Here is a 19,808-nt window from a genome sequence, read left to right on the forward strand (position 1 = left end):
CGGGCCCCACCCCCAGGCACCCTCGCTCTCCCCGTCTTTGGGCTGCGCGGGGGGCACCGCCTGCCCTCGGCGCCCCCTCCTCGTGCAGCCTCCCTAACCCCGTCGCCCTGGGCCCGGCAGAGTCGGGCTCCTCGCCGGGTGGTACCAAGGAGGGCAGTGCTGTCGGGATCTTCCTCGGCCGCCCCTCAGCTCTGCCCCCTCCCCCATGGCTTGCTGCATCCTTCTCCCCCATCCGGACCCGGATTGGTACCAACTGCAGGAACCGGGGTTCCTGGGTTCCTAGGGCAGCGGTACTCCTCCTGTCCTTCACTGGCTGCGTCCGTCCCCGTGCTCTGGGGCTGTGTTGGGGGCCCCCCCGGGACCTTGTTGGGAAGGCTAGGGTTCCTGCATTCGGGAGGACATCACTCTCAGAATATCCCCTTCCCCCTCTACGCCACCCGGTGCAGAGCTAGCTCCCGTCCTCCCTGCCTTCCCTCCCCCACCGCCCCTCCACCAGCGGCATCCTGGGCTTGTTAGCCTTGGGCTGGTGGGACTGCCCAGCTCCACAGGCGTGGACCCTTCCCCCCTACTTCTCTTATGGTAATTGGAGGACCCCAAAGCCTCTGCGTTTTTTTCCCCCGAGAGCTCTCAGCTCGGTCCCCCCGTGCCAGCAGCAACCACCGGTGGAGACTTGGCAGCTAACTTTCCAGGGGTTAGCCTGGGCTTTCAGACCCCTTCAGTGGCCCCAGCCTCGAGGTGGGGTGGAGGGGGAATCATTTTTCAGCCTGATGAATAAGATTCTTCAAACCATGCGTTCCTTCCAACTACTCCACCCTGTGCCCTCTTCCTCACTTACACTGCAGTTTTTGAAACATGGGGGAATACGTTTTATATCCGGAGATCCCTGGATTCCGCATCTGTGTTCATAATAAAAGGGTGTTATCTGTTGGGGGGGGGTAGATAAAAGAAACTTTGCATGGCATCTGGCTAATTCAGGGGGAGGCAGAATAATTGGCATGGAGCAAGGTCTACCTGCAGGGAAAACGGCTTTTATTGCACAGTGGGCACCAGAGAAGCAGGGATGGCAGCAGGAAGTGTGGGTGAGGGCTTTGAGAGCTTTTTATAACAGTTTTCTCAAGTTTGAACCTGGGGAGCTTTTAGAGAGGTAGCGGTGTGTCAGGGCTGGGGGATGTTTTAGCTTTCCAAAGGAGATTTCGGGTGTGGTAGGTTTTCCCTGTTCCCCAGTCTCTCCATACGTCTCTTTTCTCCACGTGCATTAGAAGATTTTTAGGGGTGGGTGAGCTTTTTCTTTTCTCAAAAAAATTTTTTTTTTGATGTGTAATGCAAATGGCTGGATAACATTCCCACCCAGTATCATCCTGGTAGGAATCTCGGGGGAAATCACACTTAAAATGCTGAAAGCTTTGTAGCACGTTGCCTGTAACCTGGTTCTTGAAATACTGCAGCATTTTTCTTTGGAACTCATGACCCATAAGGCCTTCAATTCTCCCTGAAAGAGAATTTGATTGCTTGGAGGGGGTGGGGGTGGGGTAGTGATGCTTTGGTATTCAGCAAGCATTCTCTGTCCTAGAAATTGAGGCTCTCCCTGGAGAGGGCTGCAAGCATGTTCTGTGTTCCTTGACTATGATAAGGGTATGTGTAAAGGTGCTGTGGTTCTTAGTTGGGCTGGCAAAGCAATTCTTGATAGTTCAGGCCGGTTATTGGTTTCTCTGGTTGAGTTTAGAAGCTGACTGAATATACCTTTGGTTTTCATTTGGGGTTTTGTCAACTTTTATCAAAATATTTGAAGGATTTTGTCTTAAATTAATAAAGGATCACGGAGTGGAATCTAGCATACTTAAAGACAACCATCCAGTTGCTTGTGGGTGTCTTTGCAGGAGCTTTAACAACTTGTTCTCACCAGCCAGCTTTGGTTGCTTGAGGTTAGGCTTGTGCCCGGGTGTCTTGCTGTGGTGCTGAAAGGACAGTTCCCTGGCCAGCCCGGCCGGGAAGTAAGTGCACACATGCTGTCCATGATTTGGGTTTTCCTTTGCTTTTATTGTCAGCAGGCTTTTCTGTAGCTGTGTGTGCATGCGCAGTTGGGTTTATACTTGAGGTTGCAGGCCTAGTTATCATATTTTATTACTCCCACATAATTCTTCATTTTGGCTGTCCCTCATGGAGACAGTGTTTTACAGGCTGCAACAGATCCATATGTAAGTCATACAGTGACATTTTGCTGACTGCGTTATTTCAGCACATTTCAGTAATTTCAAATAGCGAGAAACTGTTATTTAATGCTATGGGAATGGGTCTCCACAGGGAGGAATCAGAAAGCACACTAAGTTGAGCTGGATCAGAGGGGCATCTTGTCTGGCTGATTTAAACAGCGAGCTTAGGAAAAGGCTCAACATAACAGAGGCCTGTATGCGATCCATTGTATCACTAAGTAGACTTGTCAAGAATGATTTTAAAATCCTAGAATAGGAAAGGAGCCATAAAATACAGCATGTATAACCCTCCACCCAGCACAGGAATCCCTTATGAGAGATCTCTGCTTTGAATACTTCTATTGGTAGGCAGCTCATTAACACATAAAGTAGCTCATTCCATTTGGGTTGCACTGTGATTGAAGTACTTTAACGCCATTGGAAAGGTAGCATACATAGAGTTAAAAGACATGTAAACTGGACCTTGTCAGGGGAAAATGTCATAACTTGTGTTTGTTACCAAGAAAAGATTGATAATCAGTGTTCTGTGGAGAGTATACAAGAACATGCACCTGCTTGAAAAGAATACAGAGATAGAGACAATCCACCGAAAGCAAGAAAAAGATTACGTGAATGAAGAAAATATCTTAAATGTGCTGATATTATATAATAAGTTGTTCTAGAGACATGTGCATGAATTAATGAATATTAAATTCTGACAGATTATATCTGAGAAAATAAACCCACGCTGTATAGAAAATGTTAAAAATACATAGTTATGCAGAATGAGATCAGTTTCCTTAATTATAAAAGTAACGCATTTATTGCAGAAAATTTTTAATATATGTAAAAAATGAAAAATGTCAGTCTTATCACCATAAGTGTTTTATGGTATCAATTACAGTTGACATACAATATTATATTAGTTTCAGGTATACAACATAGTGATTAGACATTTATTAACTTACAAAATGATCACCCAGCTTAGTCTAGTACCCACCTGACACAATATTGCAATATTATTGACTATATTCCCTATGCTGTACTTTACACCCCTGTGACTATTTTATAATTATAAATTTGTACTTCTTAATCCCTTCACCTTTGTCACCCAACCTCGCCCCTCTCCCATCTGGCAACCATCAATTTTTTTTTCTCTGTATCTCTGAATTTGTTTTGTTTATTTATTTTGGAAAAAACAGTATTTTTAAACCAAGCCTTTTAAACTCTTATGTTCATAGTCCATTAGTTATTTAGGGAATTAAACACTAGATTGTTATATTTCAATTTATCTTTTTTTTCTGAATCATCTTTAAATTTTCCAGAAAATTATCTTTAATGTGAAATAATTCATTTTTAGAATTGAGCTCCTATAAAGTCTTTTGATTTAAGTATAGCAAGTTCATTAAAGGAGTAAAGAAATCTTTCTCAATCAATTAATCAACAAATATTTCCCCTCTGCACCTACTGTGTGTGAAGCAATGTACTAGCTAGGCCCTACCACTCTTTAAATGATAGGATCCAGTTTAGAATATAATACCGTGCCCGACTGGCACGGCTCAATGGTTGAGCATTGACCTATGAACCAGGAGGTCATGGTTCGATTCCGGTCAGGGCACATGCCTGTATTTCAGGCTCGATCTCCAGTGGAGGACATGCAGGAGGCGGCCGATCAATGATTCTCTCTCATCACTGATGTTTCTATCTCTCTCTCCCTCTCCCTTCCTTTCTGGAATCAATACAAATATAGATTTTTTTTAAAAAATAAAATTATACCATGCTCAAAAACTGTGGATATTAAAGTATTGAAAGCAGGAAACAGATCTTTTATTCTTTAGGTATATTAATGCTGAAATGTTGTGTGGCAGACTTATCCCAGTGATTCAGCCTAAGAAAGAACAGTTTGTGCAGGAATAGGAAGTAAATGCAGGAAAAGAAAAGATAAAGAGGAAGTCTTAAGGAAAATTTTTATCAGCCCCTTTGTGAAGTTATAAAAGGCACAACAAGGACGTGCAGTTAGATAGTATGCCAGGAATGAAGGTGAAATGAAGACCCAAGAAGTTTGCCATGGTTTTGCTATTAAGAAAAATGCCAGAAGCAGAGTGGGCTTTGGAGTTAGGCAAAACCAAGTTCAAGTCTTGACTCTGCTACTTACTAGCTTTGTGACCTTGGGCAAGTTATTTAATCTATCTAAGCTTCAGTGTTCTCATCTATAAAAATAGGAATAATAATATCGACGCTACAGGGTGTTTGTGAGGATTAAATGAAATCTCTGTTTCCTTATGGTTTCTGACACATAGAGCTCAATATATATTTGCTCCTTTCCCTCTAAGGATTTAGCAGCTTAGTGTGTGTTTATATGTGTATTTGATATAGTATATATGTACTGTATTAAATTTCGGTAGTCTGAAAAGCAGACAGTTGCTTTATCTTCAGTCTGGCATGCAGGATAGAATCGCAGGTACCCTGACTTGGTTGGACATTGCTAGTCTAAATGGAGAAAGGTTTTACTCTACAATTGTCGTGCTGGTCTTCACCATCACAGTGCAGCTGCAGTTACCAGAGTAACTGTTTCCTCATTCATTCCCAAACTATTCTAGAATAGGACTCTACCCAAATGGAGAGCTTTGGCACTCACCGATTGGCAGGCAATGGGGCTGTTTTTGACTATAGCCTGGGGTCTGGAGGTGGGATGGACCCAACAGCTGAGACTCCCCTTTATTCTTCCTTGAGTTGGATATTTTAATGTGGTGATTATACAGGTTTGGAGTTGCTTTTGTCTTCAGCACGACTCCAGGTTTTCCCATTATGTAGTCTTTGAACTGCTTTATTTGCATGGGCCTCATACTTTTAGGTGTCACGGTTGACCTTTGTTAACTAGTGTGTTTATAAAAACTTTTAAAATCATCCTATCAGTTGATTATTGGAATTAGGTGAGGCAAATATTATTCTACACATGTGATGGCCGAGGAAGCTGAGTAAGTACCCAGTGCCTTAAGTGAGTTGTCTAGGGCTATCGGACAACTGTAAGTGGTGGAGTGGAGACTGGTACCTAGGTTGGTTGACACATGCTTAAAGATTTTTTCCCCATTAAATGGTGTTATACCTCATGTTCATGTAACCAGGTAGTGTGAACAGTTTTGACTTTTTAAAGAAAGTATCATTATCCCAGGTAGCTAAACACAGTTTAGTGTGTGGGCATAGTGCAAGATTCTGGGATAGTCGGAAGAAAGGCAAAAGTGCCTTTGAGGGAGAGCATTTTGGAAGTAGAAAGAATGAGGGGAAATGGGCAGAAGATGTACCAACAAAGAGAATATGGATGAAAAAAGAAGCGTTGAAGTAATATGTTTGTTTTGTTCCTGTGCCTATCCTAGCTACTCTTTAACAGGTCATCATGTTTTGGTGTCTATCTTTTTTCTTTCTCCTGCCCTTAAACATGTACACTTGGCTACTAATAAATGCTCTCAAATTGCCAACGTAAGTTATGACCAGGATCACAGGGGAGTTTTGACCACCACCACCTGGACTTTGCTTATGCAAGGCTGAAATTGATGTAGGACTGAGAGAAGAATGGTGTGTACTGGGAATCAGTGCTAGGAGGGATTTGTGCGTTGGAGCAGAAAAAGTTCTGGGAGACTCTTGGGCTAGAAGAACAAGGGTGAAAGAGGATAATAGTTAAGATTTCTCTGAGGTATGTGGAAATGTGTCATACTGAGGAGAGTGTTAACCCCCCCCCCCCCCCAAAAAAAAGCTGGAAGGCTGAGGGTCTAAGACAGCGGTTCTCAACCTGTGGGTCGCGACCCCTTTGGCAGTCGAACGACCCTTTCACAGGGGTCACCTAAGACCATCCTGCATATCAGATATTTTACATAACGATTCATCACAGTAGCAACATTATAGTTATGAAGTAGCAACGAAAATAATTTTATGGTTGGGTCACAACATGAGGAACTGTATTTAAAGGGCCAGAAGGTTGAGAACCACTGGTAAGAGGTGCTCTTGGAACGGAAGCTATCTTGATTCTGGGAGTCCGCTGGGTTAGGATGGTGAAAATGGTAGCCAGGGGGTTTGGAGCACTTTTTCGTGCACTGTTGGTGGTAGGGCGAGGCATCCTGTCTTCATCAGAATGTACCAGGATCTGGGAATGGAAAGCACTGAAATCCCTCAAAAGACATATTAACGGACTCCTTTCATGTTCAGTTAATTAGTGCAGTTTTTATTCTGTAAAATCTTTTGACTGCCTGGGGAGTAAGAACATTAGAGAAATACAGTGAGTGGTTATTTACCTAGGGATGGATTGTCTAGGCGGTGAATTATACATACCATTTATTTTTCTCCTTTTTTCTACATTTGGGTATTTTAATTGATCATTAGCACTTCCACCAGAGTGAACTTGGGAAGGGAGAAAAAAATCAAAATTAAAATGTCACTTTAAATTTTGAGCTAATGATTGATAAAAAGAACACAAATAACACTGCCAGTGAAAAGGCAATTCATTTTCATCTATTCTTAGTCTCTCCTTATTTTATTAGTATAGACAATTGAAGGCTGAGCCTTCAGAAACTTAATGTTCACTAGAAACCAGTGCGAAATAACATTTTTCCTTCATTTTACTGAATGACAGCCCTGTAAATAAATAGGGCTTAATTTATTACATGGTTAGTTTCTTGTTTCAGAAGGGATTCTTCTTCAATTAAGGCTAATACAAAAGGCTTCCACTTCACGTTCACTAGTGTCTTTTTGTCTTAATAAGAAGCTGAGTAAAATGCTTTTAAATGAAAACAAATTGATGCATTATTATTAAATTGCAGAGAAAAAGTGAGCAGGTTACAAATGAGACTGGTAGAGCTTTCTCAGAGGTCAGAATAACCAGAGATCTCATTTGTTGCAGAATTCTCAGTTGGATTTCCTAAGATTTTGGTGAATACAACAAAGGAGAAAATGTCTTGCAGAAAGAAGAAAATAAGGCATTTTAAAAGATTTGTATTGTGATAGAGAAGAAGGTATTGGGAGAGTGAAGGATCATTATAGTGGAGAGTGAGAGAGAGTGAATGACGGCAGTGAAACGGATGGGGATTTGGGGAACTATTCAGACTTTAAGAGGACTTCTCTCCCCGCTGCAGGTACCTTTGGGCACATCTACTGAACTAGAGTGATCCCAATAGGGCACAGAGCTTTAGGAAGGTGTTTTTGTTTTTTTAAATGTTAATTTATCCCTAAGTCTGCTAGAACTTTGCTGCAAATTGCTTTCTTTTTCTATGTCTGCAGTGGAAAAACTGGAGAATATTTTCTTGCTCTGGAGCAGTGGTTTTTAACCTTCCTAATGCCGCGACCCTTTAATACAGTTCCTCATGCTGTGGTGACCCCCAGCCATAAAATTATTTTCGTTGCTACTTCATGACTGTAATTTTGCTACTGTTCTGAATCGTAATGTAAATATCTGATATGCAGGATGTATTTTCATTGTTACAAATTGAACATAATTAAAGCATAGTGATTAATCACAAAAACAATATGTAATTATATATGTGTTTTCCGATGGTCTTAGGCGACTCCTGTGAAAGGGTCGTTCGACCCCCAAAGGGGTCATGACCCACAGGTTGAGAACCGCTGCTCTAGAGCAAAAAATTTAGTAACATTCTTAAAGGTTTTTTAAACCTTTTTTTTTTTTTTTTTAGGATTTTAAGTTATTTAATATAAAAACATTTTCTCAAAAGGTACTGTTAAGCGCTGGGAACCAGCGGGAGGCGGGGGTGGGGGGGGGCAGGTAGGAGGGTGTGTGGGCACGGGCCTGGCAGTGGTGAGCTCGAACCTGCTGCTGCTGTCGCTGCGGCTCCCGGCTCCGGCTTTCTGGCCTCATGGATGCGCAACGGGCTTCCACGCAGCCGGTGGGAGAGTTTTCTCTGACATCTGGGGGCTACCAGAGTGTGGGCCGAAGCAGGCGCTACAGCCGCAGAAGTATCTCCAGGAGCATCCCCAGCAGGAGCTGGAAAGAAACCTCATCTCCAGCTCCACAGTCTCCAGGCAGAGGAAGAACCGATGCTGGAACGACGCTGCAGGGGCCCCCCCGGCCATGGGCTCGGCCCAGCCCAGCTCCTTTCTGGGCCCTCCCAGGAGTTGTCCCAGACCCTGGAGAAGGAGCCCCACGGGCTGAGGTTGCAGGGTTCCTCGGTGGCCCAGTCAGGCAGCCAAGCTCCAGGTCGGGTCTGTCGCGGGGCCCACTGTCGCAGGCACTTCCCCGGCTGGGTGGCCCTGTGGCTTCATGCCCGACACGGCCAGGCCCAGGCCCGGCTGCCCCTGGCCTGCCCGGAATGTGGCCATTGCTGTCGATACGCCCCCTTCTTGGCACTGCGCTGCCAGGTCCATGCGGCTGCCACTCCAGACCTGGGCTCTCCTGCCACCTCTGCAAGCAGAGCTTCTGAGGCTGGGTGCCCCTGGTCTGCACCTGCTTGCCCACTCGGCTGCCAGGCGGCCCCTCGCCTGCCCTGAGTGTGAGAGACGCTTCTGGCGACGAAAGCAGCTTCGAGCGCATCTGCGGAGGTGCCATCCCCCTACGCCTGAGGCTCGGCCATTCGTATGTGGCAGCTGTGGCAGGAGCTTTGCCCAATGGGACCAGCTAGTTGCTCACAAACGGGTTCATGTAGCCGAGGCCCTGAAGGAGGCAGCAGCCAAGGCTCTTGGGCCTCGGCCCAGGGGCCGCCCGCCAGTGACTGCCCCCCGGCCGGGTGGAGATGCCGTTGACCGTCCCTTTCCGTGTGCCTGCTGTGGCAAGCGCTTCAGGCACAAACCCAACTTGATTGCCCACCCCCGCGTGCACACGGGTGAGCGGCCCCACCAGTGCCCTGGTTGCAGGGAGCGCTTCACCAATAAGCTTACCGGACCTCACACCGGCGCACCCACACTGGTGAGAAGCCCTACCCGTGCACTGAGTGCAGGCGCTGCTTCTGCCACAAACCCAACCTCTGTCTCAGCAAGATCCACAAGCATCTGAAGGGTCCACCCAGAGCGCCCCCAGCGCAGGAAGCACCCCGCTTTCAGCTGGTCCCCTGGAATCCTCAGCAGAGCCCACCGCACAGGCTCCACCGAGACCTGCCCAGGAGCCTACCCCCGAGCCTCTGCTGGAGGCCCCAGGAGAGGGCCCCCGGGACCAGACAGAAGCCCCCCATCTCTCTACAGCCGCGATGACTGTGGCAGGAGCTTCCAGCTGGAGCGCTTCCTGCGGGCCCACCAGCGGCAGCACACGGGGAGCGGCCCTTCATCTGCGCCGAGTGCGGGAAGAACTTCGGCAAGAAGCCCCACTTGGTGGCCCACTCTCGGGTCCACTCAGGGGAGCGGCCCTTTGCCTGTGAGGAGTGTGGGCGCCGCTTCTCCCAGGGGAGCCACCTGGCAGCCCACCGTGACCACGCACCCGAGCGGCCCTTCCTCTGGGCAGACTCTGGCAAGGCTTTCCCCCACAAGCCCTACCGGGCAGCCCACCGGTGCATCCACACCGGCGAGCGCCCCTACGCCTGCCCCTGCCCCGACGGCAACAAGAGCTTCAGCCGGAAGTCCAATCTCATCACCCACCCCAAGAGCCACATCCGGGACGGCGCCTTCTGCTGTGCCATCTGTGGTCAGACCTTTGACGATGAGGGGAAGCTCCTGACCCATCAGAAGAAGCATGATATCTGAGGGCAGGGGCATCATTCTGGAGGAAGCGATGCAGTGGGGCCGCAGGGCCTGTGCTGCTGTTGTGTAGGGAGGGCTGGAGAGGCAGGCCCTGTTAGAGAGGGAGGCCAGCCTCCACGCCTTAGGCCAGGGAACCCCCTGCAGAGCACAGGGACCCGGCCTCCAGCTGTGGTTTGCTGAGGTTCCCTCCTCACTGTCCTGTGCCCTGGAAAAGTAGCAATAGCACCTGTACCCACCCCTTCGTGTCTTTCCTCCGCTGGAGGGGCTTCCAGTGGACAGGATGACCCTTCTCTGGTGTTAACGCCTTAATGTCCCTGCCTTTTATTTTGAGTTCCTTCGGCTTGTTTTTGGAAGTAGGTGTGGTACAGTCCGTAGTAAAGAGCGCTTGGGAAGCAAAGTGGACCAGCTGGATATAGCTGGGGAACCTGTTGGACTTGTTAGGCAGTCCTGGGAGGTGAAGCCAAGCTGCTCAGACCTGCCCCACCCCAGCCCTCCCACCTGCCCCTGCGTTGGCACCCAGTCTTGGAGAGACCCATCTACTGTTAGTCTTGGCTTCCCCTTCCTTCCTAGAGGTCAGTTCTGGTTTCTGCACAGGTCACCCCATTTGATTTTTTAAAAAGAAATATATATTTTTATTGATTTCAGAGAGGAATGGAGAGGGAGAGAGAGAGAGATGGAAGCATCAGTGATGAGAGAGAATCATTGATGGGCTGCCTCCTGCAGGCCCCCTACTGGGGATCGAGCCTGCAATCTGGGCATGTGCCCTGACCTGGAACCTAACTGTGACCTCATGGTTCATAGGTCAACACTCAATCACTGAGCCACACCAGCCAGGCCCATCTGACTCTTTATCTACCACCCTCCCCATGCCTAGAGCACCCCCTGGCTGTCAGCAGTCCTGTGTCCAGGGTGTTGTCTGCACACCCCAGTCGTCTTTCACACCTTCCAGAACCCCACATGCTGTAGAGGGATTGCCTGGCTGATATCGGAGGGAGATAGGGCTGAGTTTCCTTTTCAACATTTCTAGTGTCTGGATGCCTAGCCTCTGCTTGAACAATTAGGTGACAGGGAGTCCCCACCTCCTGAGGCCCTGGTTCTATCGTAGGATAATTCTAACTGTTAGAAGTTATTCCTTATAATGAGTGAAATCTGCTTTCCTATAATTTCTACCTATTGGGCCTTGTTTTATTCTCTGGAACTAAACAGAACTACATAGATAGACATAGATAATTCCTCTGTGTTTTATTTTTCGTAGTGAAATATATATCCTAATTTCTTAGCTTATTTAAAGTAAAAAGTTAGTTTGGGTCAAAGGAGTCCTTTTGTACTACATACATTGCTTTTTAGGATTTCCATTTGAAAATTATCTATGAAAATAAAAGTATAGAGGAAGACATGACCTTAAGAGCTATCAGTCTCACTACATACATAGAATTATTGCTTTCATTGGGGAACTATAAATCACCCATCCTGACCACACACAACCAACAAATACTTAGTGAGCAACAACTAAAGGTGAGACATTGTGACAAGCATTGAAAGATACAGAAAAGATAAACCTTATATTTTAGGAACTTATTTGGTGAAATAAATTATAAACACAAAATGCTTAATAAGTAGAAGTTTTCATAATGGTTCATGATAGCAATTGAACAGGGTTTAATTGCCACATAAGTGGTATAGAAAATAATTGATTTTTTAGAAAGGCAAGAACTTCAAGCTAGTATGATTGATAGAAGAAGTATGATTTGAGCTGGACTTGACAGAATGGTTGGGTAGAACAGCGTGAGCCAAAGTGAGAAGGTGAGAATGTACAGAGTGTTTTCAGGAAGCAGTGAGCAAATCAGTTGGGCTTCCGTGGAATCCCCCAGTGGCAGATAAGCCTGGAAAGATAGATAGGGTATAGTTTGCCAAATATTAAGGCTTTTGGGAAGTTGTATGTATCCTTAGAGACACTGGAGAACATGGAAGATTTCTGAGGGAGTACAGAATGCCACATCATCAAAGCTGCTGTAATGTTATAGGGGGATTGGGCAGCAGTGTCTAATAGCACGGACTAGAATGAACATCCAGCTAATGGGCTCTTTGATTTGGCCTAGCTGTGTGGTGACAAAGGCATGGAGTAGGATAATAATGAAAAAGATGGGAAGGAAGGAAAATAATATAATTTCGTGTATGTGTGTCACATGGATGTGTGTGTTTAAGTAACAGTTTTCTAATGTAAGAAATAGTTTATAGGATGACTCAATAGGACTTGGTGATTGACTTTACAAGGTGAAAGGGGAAGGAGGAATCGTTAAAGATTATTTTGCTATTTTAAAGTTTTAGAGACAGAATATTCTATTTAGAAAATCTGGGGACGTATGCTCGGTAATACATGTTGGCAGTCTAATCCAGAGCGTCTTGGTTAGCAAGCTATCTTTATTTCTAATTTTTAAGCCTTTCTCTGTAGAGGGGTTTCCCCCCCCAGAGCTTCTAGTGTTATTTCTTTAAGGAAAACCTAAATCTTCCAACTTCTTTATTCTCTGTGCCCTCTCACTGATAAAGATTACTTAATCTTTGTGGATCTTTATCTTTTTCTTATTTTGGAGTCTTTCATTCTACCCATTTACAGCCACATAATTCATTTTTTTCTTGATATTTTCAACTAACCTTCAGTTTAGTGTATAGAGAAACAAAAATTATACTCCTTTTCATAGTCCTGATGGATGACTGTTTTGTCTTTACTGAAATTCCCTGGCTTTCTTTCTTTGATCATTTGCTTATATCCTCTGTGCTTCATGAGAGCAATAGTATTTGAAATTGCAGGGAGAATTAAGGATAGCAACTGAGAGGATTCTAATATGTGAAAGCAGAAAGAAAGAGTGAAAAGCCTTATCAGCCAGTGCTGTTGCTTTCTTCTAGGGTACTGAATCGGGCTTTGGACACAAAATGTGTCCAAGTCTTTGGACACAGACTTGACTTGAATGAACTTCCTTGGCCAAGCTGGGGTACAGGACACATGGGCTGTAATGTGCAATTTCAAAATACCCAGGTGTACCGGTTACTAATGTGGATTTTTTTCCATAAATGGAGTTACACACATGTTGATAGATATGTATGCTATTTTGCTGTATTGACAGCAAGCTTCAAAACTTCGTATGTCAAATTTGCTGAAGGTGTTAACATTATAGATATTTTTACACTTAAAAATGTCGAATTTCGTGCCAGAAAAAGAGCATTTGCAGGAAGTTTTAATTCATTATTTTGAAGAAAAAGTTATCGTATGCTTCGGGAAGCTTATGGTGAACATGCTTCATCTCAAGATACTTGTGAACGCTGCTTTAAACGCTTTAAAAGTGATGATTTCGATGTGAAAGACAAAGAACGTCCAGGTCAACCAAAAAAGTTTGAAGTCCAACAATTACAAGCATTATTGGATGAAGATGCGTGTCAAACTCAAATACAACTTGCAGAAAGATTAAACGTTGCTCAGCAAACAATTTCTGATAGTTTACAAGCAATGGGAAAGATTTTAAAGCAGTGGTTCTCAACCTTCCTAATGCTGCGACCCTTTAATACAGTTCCTCATGTGGTGGTGACCCCCAACCATAAAATTATTTTCGTTGCTACTTCATGACTGTAATTTTGCTACTGTTATGAATGGTAATGTAAATATCTGATATGCAGGATGTATTTTCATTGTTACAAATTGAACATAATTAAAGCATAGTGATTAATCACAAAAACAATATGTAATTATATGTGTGTTTTCCAATGGTCTTAGGCGACCCCTGTGAAAGGGTCGTTTGACCCCCAAAGGGTTCGCGACCCACAGGTTGAGAAACGCTGATTTTAAAGGAAGGAAAATGGGTGCCACATCAACTGAACGAAAGACAAATGGAAAACTGAAAAGTCATCAGTAAAATGTTGCTTCAGTGGCATGAAAGAAAGTCTTTTTTGCATCGAATTGTGACTGGCGATGAAAAGTGGATTTATTTTGAGGATCCCAAATGCACAAAATCATGGGTTGATCCAGTTCAACCATCAACATCAACTGCAAGGCCAAATCGCTTCGGAAAGAAGACAATGCTCTGTGTCTGGTGGAATCAGGAAGGTGTGGTGTATTATGAGCATCTAATACTGATTAATACTGATCGCTACCGACAACAAATAATCAATTTGAACCACGCTTTGATCATAAACGACCAGAATTGGCCAGAAGACACGGCAAAGTAATTTTGCTTCATGATAATGCACCATCACACACTTCAAAACCAGTTAAAGACACATTAAAAGATCTTGCCTGGGAAGTATTAATCCACCCGCTGTATTCACCAGTCCTTGCTCCTTCAGATTACCACTTGTTCCGATCGATGGCACATGCACTTTCTGAGCAGCACTCCAAAACGTACGAAGAAGTGGAAGATTGGGTCTCTGAATGGTTTGCCTCAAAACAAGAAAAGTTCTATTGGGACGGTATTCACAAATTACCTGAAAGACGGGGGAAATGTGTAGCTAGCAATGGACATTACTTTGAATAAAGCACTTCTGATGTTTCTCTTGAAATGATCGTGTTTTCTTTGATTACAAAATCCGCATTATTAACCGGTACACCTGGTGTAGTGGGGATTTAGAGCAAAGGCTGAGCTCAGGGAACTTGGGTTCTGTCCCAACCTTTGGTAGTCAGTAAAGATCATTGAATAAGAAAAAATAAAAGGTGATTGGAACATCAGAATACATACATACAAAAATCACAGAATGAGAAAAGTAATGTAATGCAATAAAACATTTCATTTAATTTGTTAATATTTTTCTCCTTCTCACCACTAAAGTTACTGAGTTCATGCAAATTCCATTAGCATTTGCCACAGTCTGTGCTTAGACAGTTGGCAGAAGTCCCCACGGTTTGTGTGGAACCAGTAGAGCAGGCAGAGTTCATGTACAAACTGTTAGTAAATTTAGCAGTCTATTTAGGGATACAAAGCATCCTTACAGTAATCCCATTAGGAGGTTCTCTGTGCAATCACATTGTAAGTTTGTCCCTGCTTCCTAGTTTGCGTGCTCACAGTAACAGTGATTAAGAACATTAAACAACAGCCCCTTGGGAAGGCATTCTTCAGATAGCCTTGGATGAGGGAAGTTCATAAAGACCACTTAACTGAATGATGGCCTTTTGTTTTATTAATATAGATAGTCTAGTGCAAGTACTATTTATAGATTAAACAAAAAATTTTTTTGTTTTCCTTCTTTTTATAATATTTCTTGTTTCTTGTCTCCAGAAAAGACAGAGTGAGTATAAGACTCAAGAAAGGCACAGATTGAGTGGTTAACTCTAGAAGGGAAACAAAGTAGAATGATCATGTGAGTATTTCACTTACCTCACAAGGCCTTTTCTTTTTCTGGTTCATACTGGAAACTTCAGACATAAGTGCCAAAGGAGTAAGACTTCTTTTATTTTGGGATCTTAATGTAGACTCTTGGCATTAGAAATTGCTCAAAAGCTTTCTAGGTCAAAGAAAATAAGTCCATTCTGTGTGATGAGTGGCTGTCAGAGACTCATTATTAGATTTGAGTGTTTTTCATTTTGTTTATTAATCCTCACCTGAGGGAAAATTTTCCATTGATTTTTAGAAAGAGTGGAAGGGAGAGGGGGAGACACAGAGAGAGAAACATTGATGTGAGAGAGACACATCGATTGGTTGCCTTCCACATGCACCCCAACCAGGCCAGGGATAGAGCCTGCAACCAAGGTACATGCCATTGACTGGAATCGAACCCATACCCTTCAGTCCGCAGACCAACGCTCTATCTACTGAGCCAAACCAGCTAGAGCTCCATGTTTAATTTTAATCAGATTATATCCAACCTGACCTTGGGGGCTGATGTGCTTTGTTCCTAGCCACATGCTTCTTCCTGACCATTAGTAAATCCTTGGTTTATATTGTCCCCAGTAGGTTGTAGGAGTTGCCACATCTTCTGCTTCCCACTCCTCAGCAGGCCACCTTGCTGGTTTCCAGGGATGAGGCATAGCAGCCATATAGGGCACTGTGACTTACATACCCTGCTTGGGCTCTGTTCTGAGCGCTGCTTTTGCCCAGGGAGTGCTCAGAGAACGGTGTTCTGTTTTTTGTTTGTTTGTTTTAAGAGAAATGCATTTATTAGTGCAATCTGTTGCAAATTTTCAAGAAAAAAGTGTCACTTTTCTAGCCAGGATTCCAGAAACATCAGTTCCTTATAGGCACTGATTCTGTTTATCGATGTTGAGTTGTCAAGGTCTTTCTAGCTGTTTTTATTTCTTCCATGGTTTAATCACAAAACCTGGTAAGAACTCTTATTTGTGGCAACTGAATGCTGACTTTTGGGGGTATTATAAAAATCCAGTATAGGTTTTGCAGACACGGCCGCCCCGAAGCCGCCCGTGAGCAGCCATGGTGAACCCCACCGTGTACTTCGACATCGCCGCCAACGGCGAGCCCCTGGGCCGCGTCTCCTTCGAGCTGTTTGCAGACAAAGTTCCAAAGACGGCAGAAAACTTCCGTGCTCTGAGCACTGGGGAGAAGGGATTTGGTTATAAAGGTTCCTGCTTTCACAGAATTATTCCGGGATTTATGTGCCGGGGTGGTGACTTCACACGCCACAATGGCACAGGCGGCAAGTCCATCCATGGGGAGAAATTTGAGGATGAGAACTTCATGCTGAAACATCCAGGTCCTGTCATCTTGTCCATGGCAAATGCTGGACCGAACACAAACGGCTCCCAGTTTCTCATCTGCACGGCCAAGCCTGAGTGGTCGGATGGCAAGCATGTGGTCTTCGCCAGGTGACGGAAGGCATGGATATTGCAGCAGCCATGGAGCGCTTTGGGTCCAGGAACGGCAAGACCAGCAAGAAGCTCACCATTGCTGACTGTGGGCAACTCTAATACATTTGACTTGTGTTTTATCTTAACCACCAGACCATTCCTTCTGTAGCTCAGGGGAGCACCCATTCACTCCGATTTGCTTGGAATGTTCCATAATCTTTGTGCTCTTGCCAGTTTATTGGGTTCCATAATTTCCCTACCCCTTCCCAGTCTAGCTGGATTACAGAGTTAAGTTTATGATTATGAAATAAAAACGAAACAGTTGTCTGTCAAAAAAAAATCCAGTATAAAGTTCAAAGGGTGCTAGTCTGCATTTTGAGCAAGTATCAGCGTTATTATGGCCAAAATTTAGGTATCAGAACCCCTGCAGTCTAGTTGTGACTTTAGGCCAATACACAGTGTCCCTGGGACAAACAGTGTTCTTTTTTCTATTTGGAAATATATTTCTGTTAGGGAACTGTAATCAAATAGCATACTCTCCTTCAAAGACTAAGTTCAATAGAACTAATATTTGAAAAGCTTTTAAAGTTCTAGTTCATACATAGCGACTGTATTTTTCCTTTTATTTTTAACAGCTTTAGTTATTTTTTCTTTTATTGTTACTATTTTTAAAATTTACAAATAGTACAGTTGAAGAAATTTTGGTATACAGTTCCATGAACCTTAACACATGTATAGATTCATGTAATCACCACCACAATCAGGACAGAGAACAGTTCCTTCACCTCGAAAAGCTCCCCACTGCTGCCCCTTTGTAGTCAGATTCTTTTTAACTCCTAATCCCTGGCAACCCCTGATCAGTTCTCCATTCCTGTGGTTTTGTCTTTTCTAGAAGGTCATATAAATGGAATTAATTATACTACAGGATATACCAGTAACTCTTTGAGATTGGCTTCTTTCACTCAGCACAATACCGTGGAGATTTAATCCATGTTGTTACATCTATCAGTAGTTTGTTCTTTTTTATTGCTGAGTAGTATTTCATCGTTGGTTACATAATAGTTTGTTTATCCATTCATCAGGTGGTTGTACCATTTTACATTCCCATCAGCAATATATGAGAGTTCAGGTGCTCCATATCCTCATTTGCATTTGGAATTGTCAATTTTTTTAAAGTTTATGTTATTGTGGTAAGAATACAATGTGAGATTTACCCGCAGCAAAATTTTAAATGTGCGATACATTATTGTTGACTATAGGTTCAAGGTTGTACAGTGGATCTCTAGAGTTTATTCATCTTACTTAACTGAAACTCTATGCCCATTGATTAGTAACGTCCCATTTTGCCCTCCCCCAGCCCCTGGCAACTATCACTCCACTTGAATTCTGTGAATTTGACTATGTCAGGTAACTCATATATGCAGAATCATGCAGGATTTCTCTCTCTTTGACTGGATTATTTCACTTAGCATAATGTCACCAAAGTTCGTTCATGTTGTAGCTTGTGTCATATTTTTCTCTTTTATTTATTTTTAAAATGTTTTAAAATATATTTTTATTGATTTTAGAGAGAAAAGGAGAGGGAGAGAGAGATAGATAGAAACATCAGTGATGAGAGAGAATCATTGATTGGCTGCCTCCTGCATGTCCGCACTGGGGATTAAGCCTGCAAACCGGGCATGTGTCCTGACCAGGAATTGAACCGTGACCTCCTGGTTCATAGGTCGGTGCTCAACCACTGAGCTAAGCCAGCCAGGCAAATTTTCCTTCTTTGAAAAGGCTGAATAATATGAGAGAGAGAGAGAGAGAGAGAGAGAGAGAGAGAGAGAGAGAGAGAACATGTGCCCCATTTTAAAAATCAATTCATCTATTGATGGACATTTCCAATTTTGGCTATTGTGAATAGTGCTGTGATGAACACTGGGAGAGCTAATATCTCTTTGAGATCCTGATTTCAATTTCTTTGGGTATATACACATTTGGAGCATGGGCTTTCTTCATTCACCTCTGATTTTCTTTGATCCATCTCAGATTATAATGAGACCTTAACAAATGTATGTAAAAATTTTTTCATATTGAAATTATACAAACATTTGATAGAATAAAATGTTTATAATCCCACAGAAGTGGGATTGCTAAATCATACAGTAGTTCTTTTTTAAATTTTTTGAGGAACCTCCATACTATTTTTCCATTGCAGCTGTACCCTTTTGCATTCCCAGCAATAGTGTGCCAGGGTTCCAACATTTCTCCACATCCTTGCTAACACTTAATGTCTTTTTTTTGGTCATAGCCGTTTCTGAAGTGTGAGGTAATATCTTATTGTAGTTTTGATTTGCATTTCCCTTATGATTAGTGACATTGAACATTCAGATTTTTTAAAAATATATTTTATTGATTTTTTACAGAGAGGAAGGGAGAGAGATAGTTACAAACATCGATGAGAGAGAAACATCGATCAGCTGCCTCCTGCACATCTCCTACTAGGGATGTGCCCGAAACCCAGGTACATGCTCTTGACGGAATCGAACCTGGGACCCTTCAGTCCGCAGGCCGACGCTCTATCCACTGGGCCAAACCAATAGGTATGTAGTGTTATCTCATGATTTCAATTTGCATATCCCTAATGGCTAATGATATTGAGCATCTTTTCACATTCTTATAACCATGTATTTTAATATATCTTTGGTGAAGTGTCTGCTCAAATATTTTGCCTGGTTTTTAAATTTATTTTAGAGAGGGGAGGGGAGAGAGAGAGAGAGAGAGAGAGAGAGAGAGAGAGAGAGAGAGATATGGATGAGAGAAATACATCAATCAGTTGCCTCCTATACATGCCCCAACAGGGGGTCAAACCTGTAACCTAGGTATGTGCCCTAACTGGGAATTGAACCTGAGACCTTCTGGTGCATAGGATGATGCTCCAACCAACCGAACCATACTAGCCAGGGCCTTTTGCCTAGTTTTTAAGTTGGATTATTTGTTTTCTTTCTGTGAGTTTTGAGAGTTTTTTTCTTTTAATATATCCTGGATACGAGTCTTTTGTCAGATAAATAAGTTTTATATATTTGTTCCTAATGTGTAGTTTTTCTTTTTTTTTTTTTTTTTAAAAATATATTTTATTGATTTTTTTACAGAGAGGAAGGGAGAGAGATAGAGAGTTAGAAACA

The 19,808-nt window shown here is 43.4% G+C and overlaps 2 pseudogenes; both read left to right on the forward strand.

Moving 5' to 3' along the window:
* The first annotated feature begins 8,167 nt into the window (after nucleotides 1–8,167).
* On the forward strand, nucleotides 8,168–9,883 carry LOC102425994 (annotated as a pseudogene).
* Nucleotides 9,884–16,243: 6,360 nt separating this feature from the next.
* On the forward strand, nucleotides 16,244–16,981 carry LOC102426306 (annotated as a pseudogene).
* Nucleotides 16,982–19,808: the final 2,827 nt, after the last annotated feature.

The sequence above is a fragment of the Myotis lucifugus genome, unplaced genomic scaffold (assembly GCF_000147115.1).
Source record: "Myotis lucifugus unplaced genomic scaffold, Myoluc2.0 scaffold_160, whole genome shotgun sequence".
NCBI lineage: Eukaryota > Metazoa > Chordata > Mammalia > Chiroptera > Vespertilionidae > Myotis > Myotis lucifugus.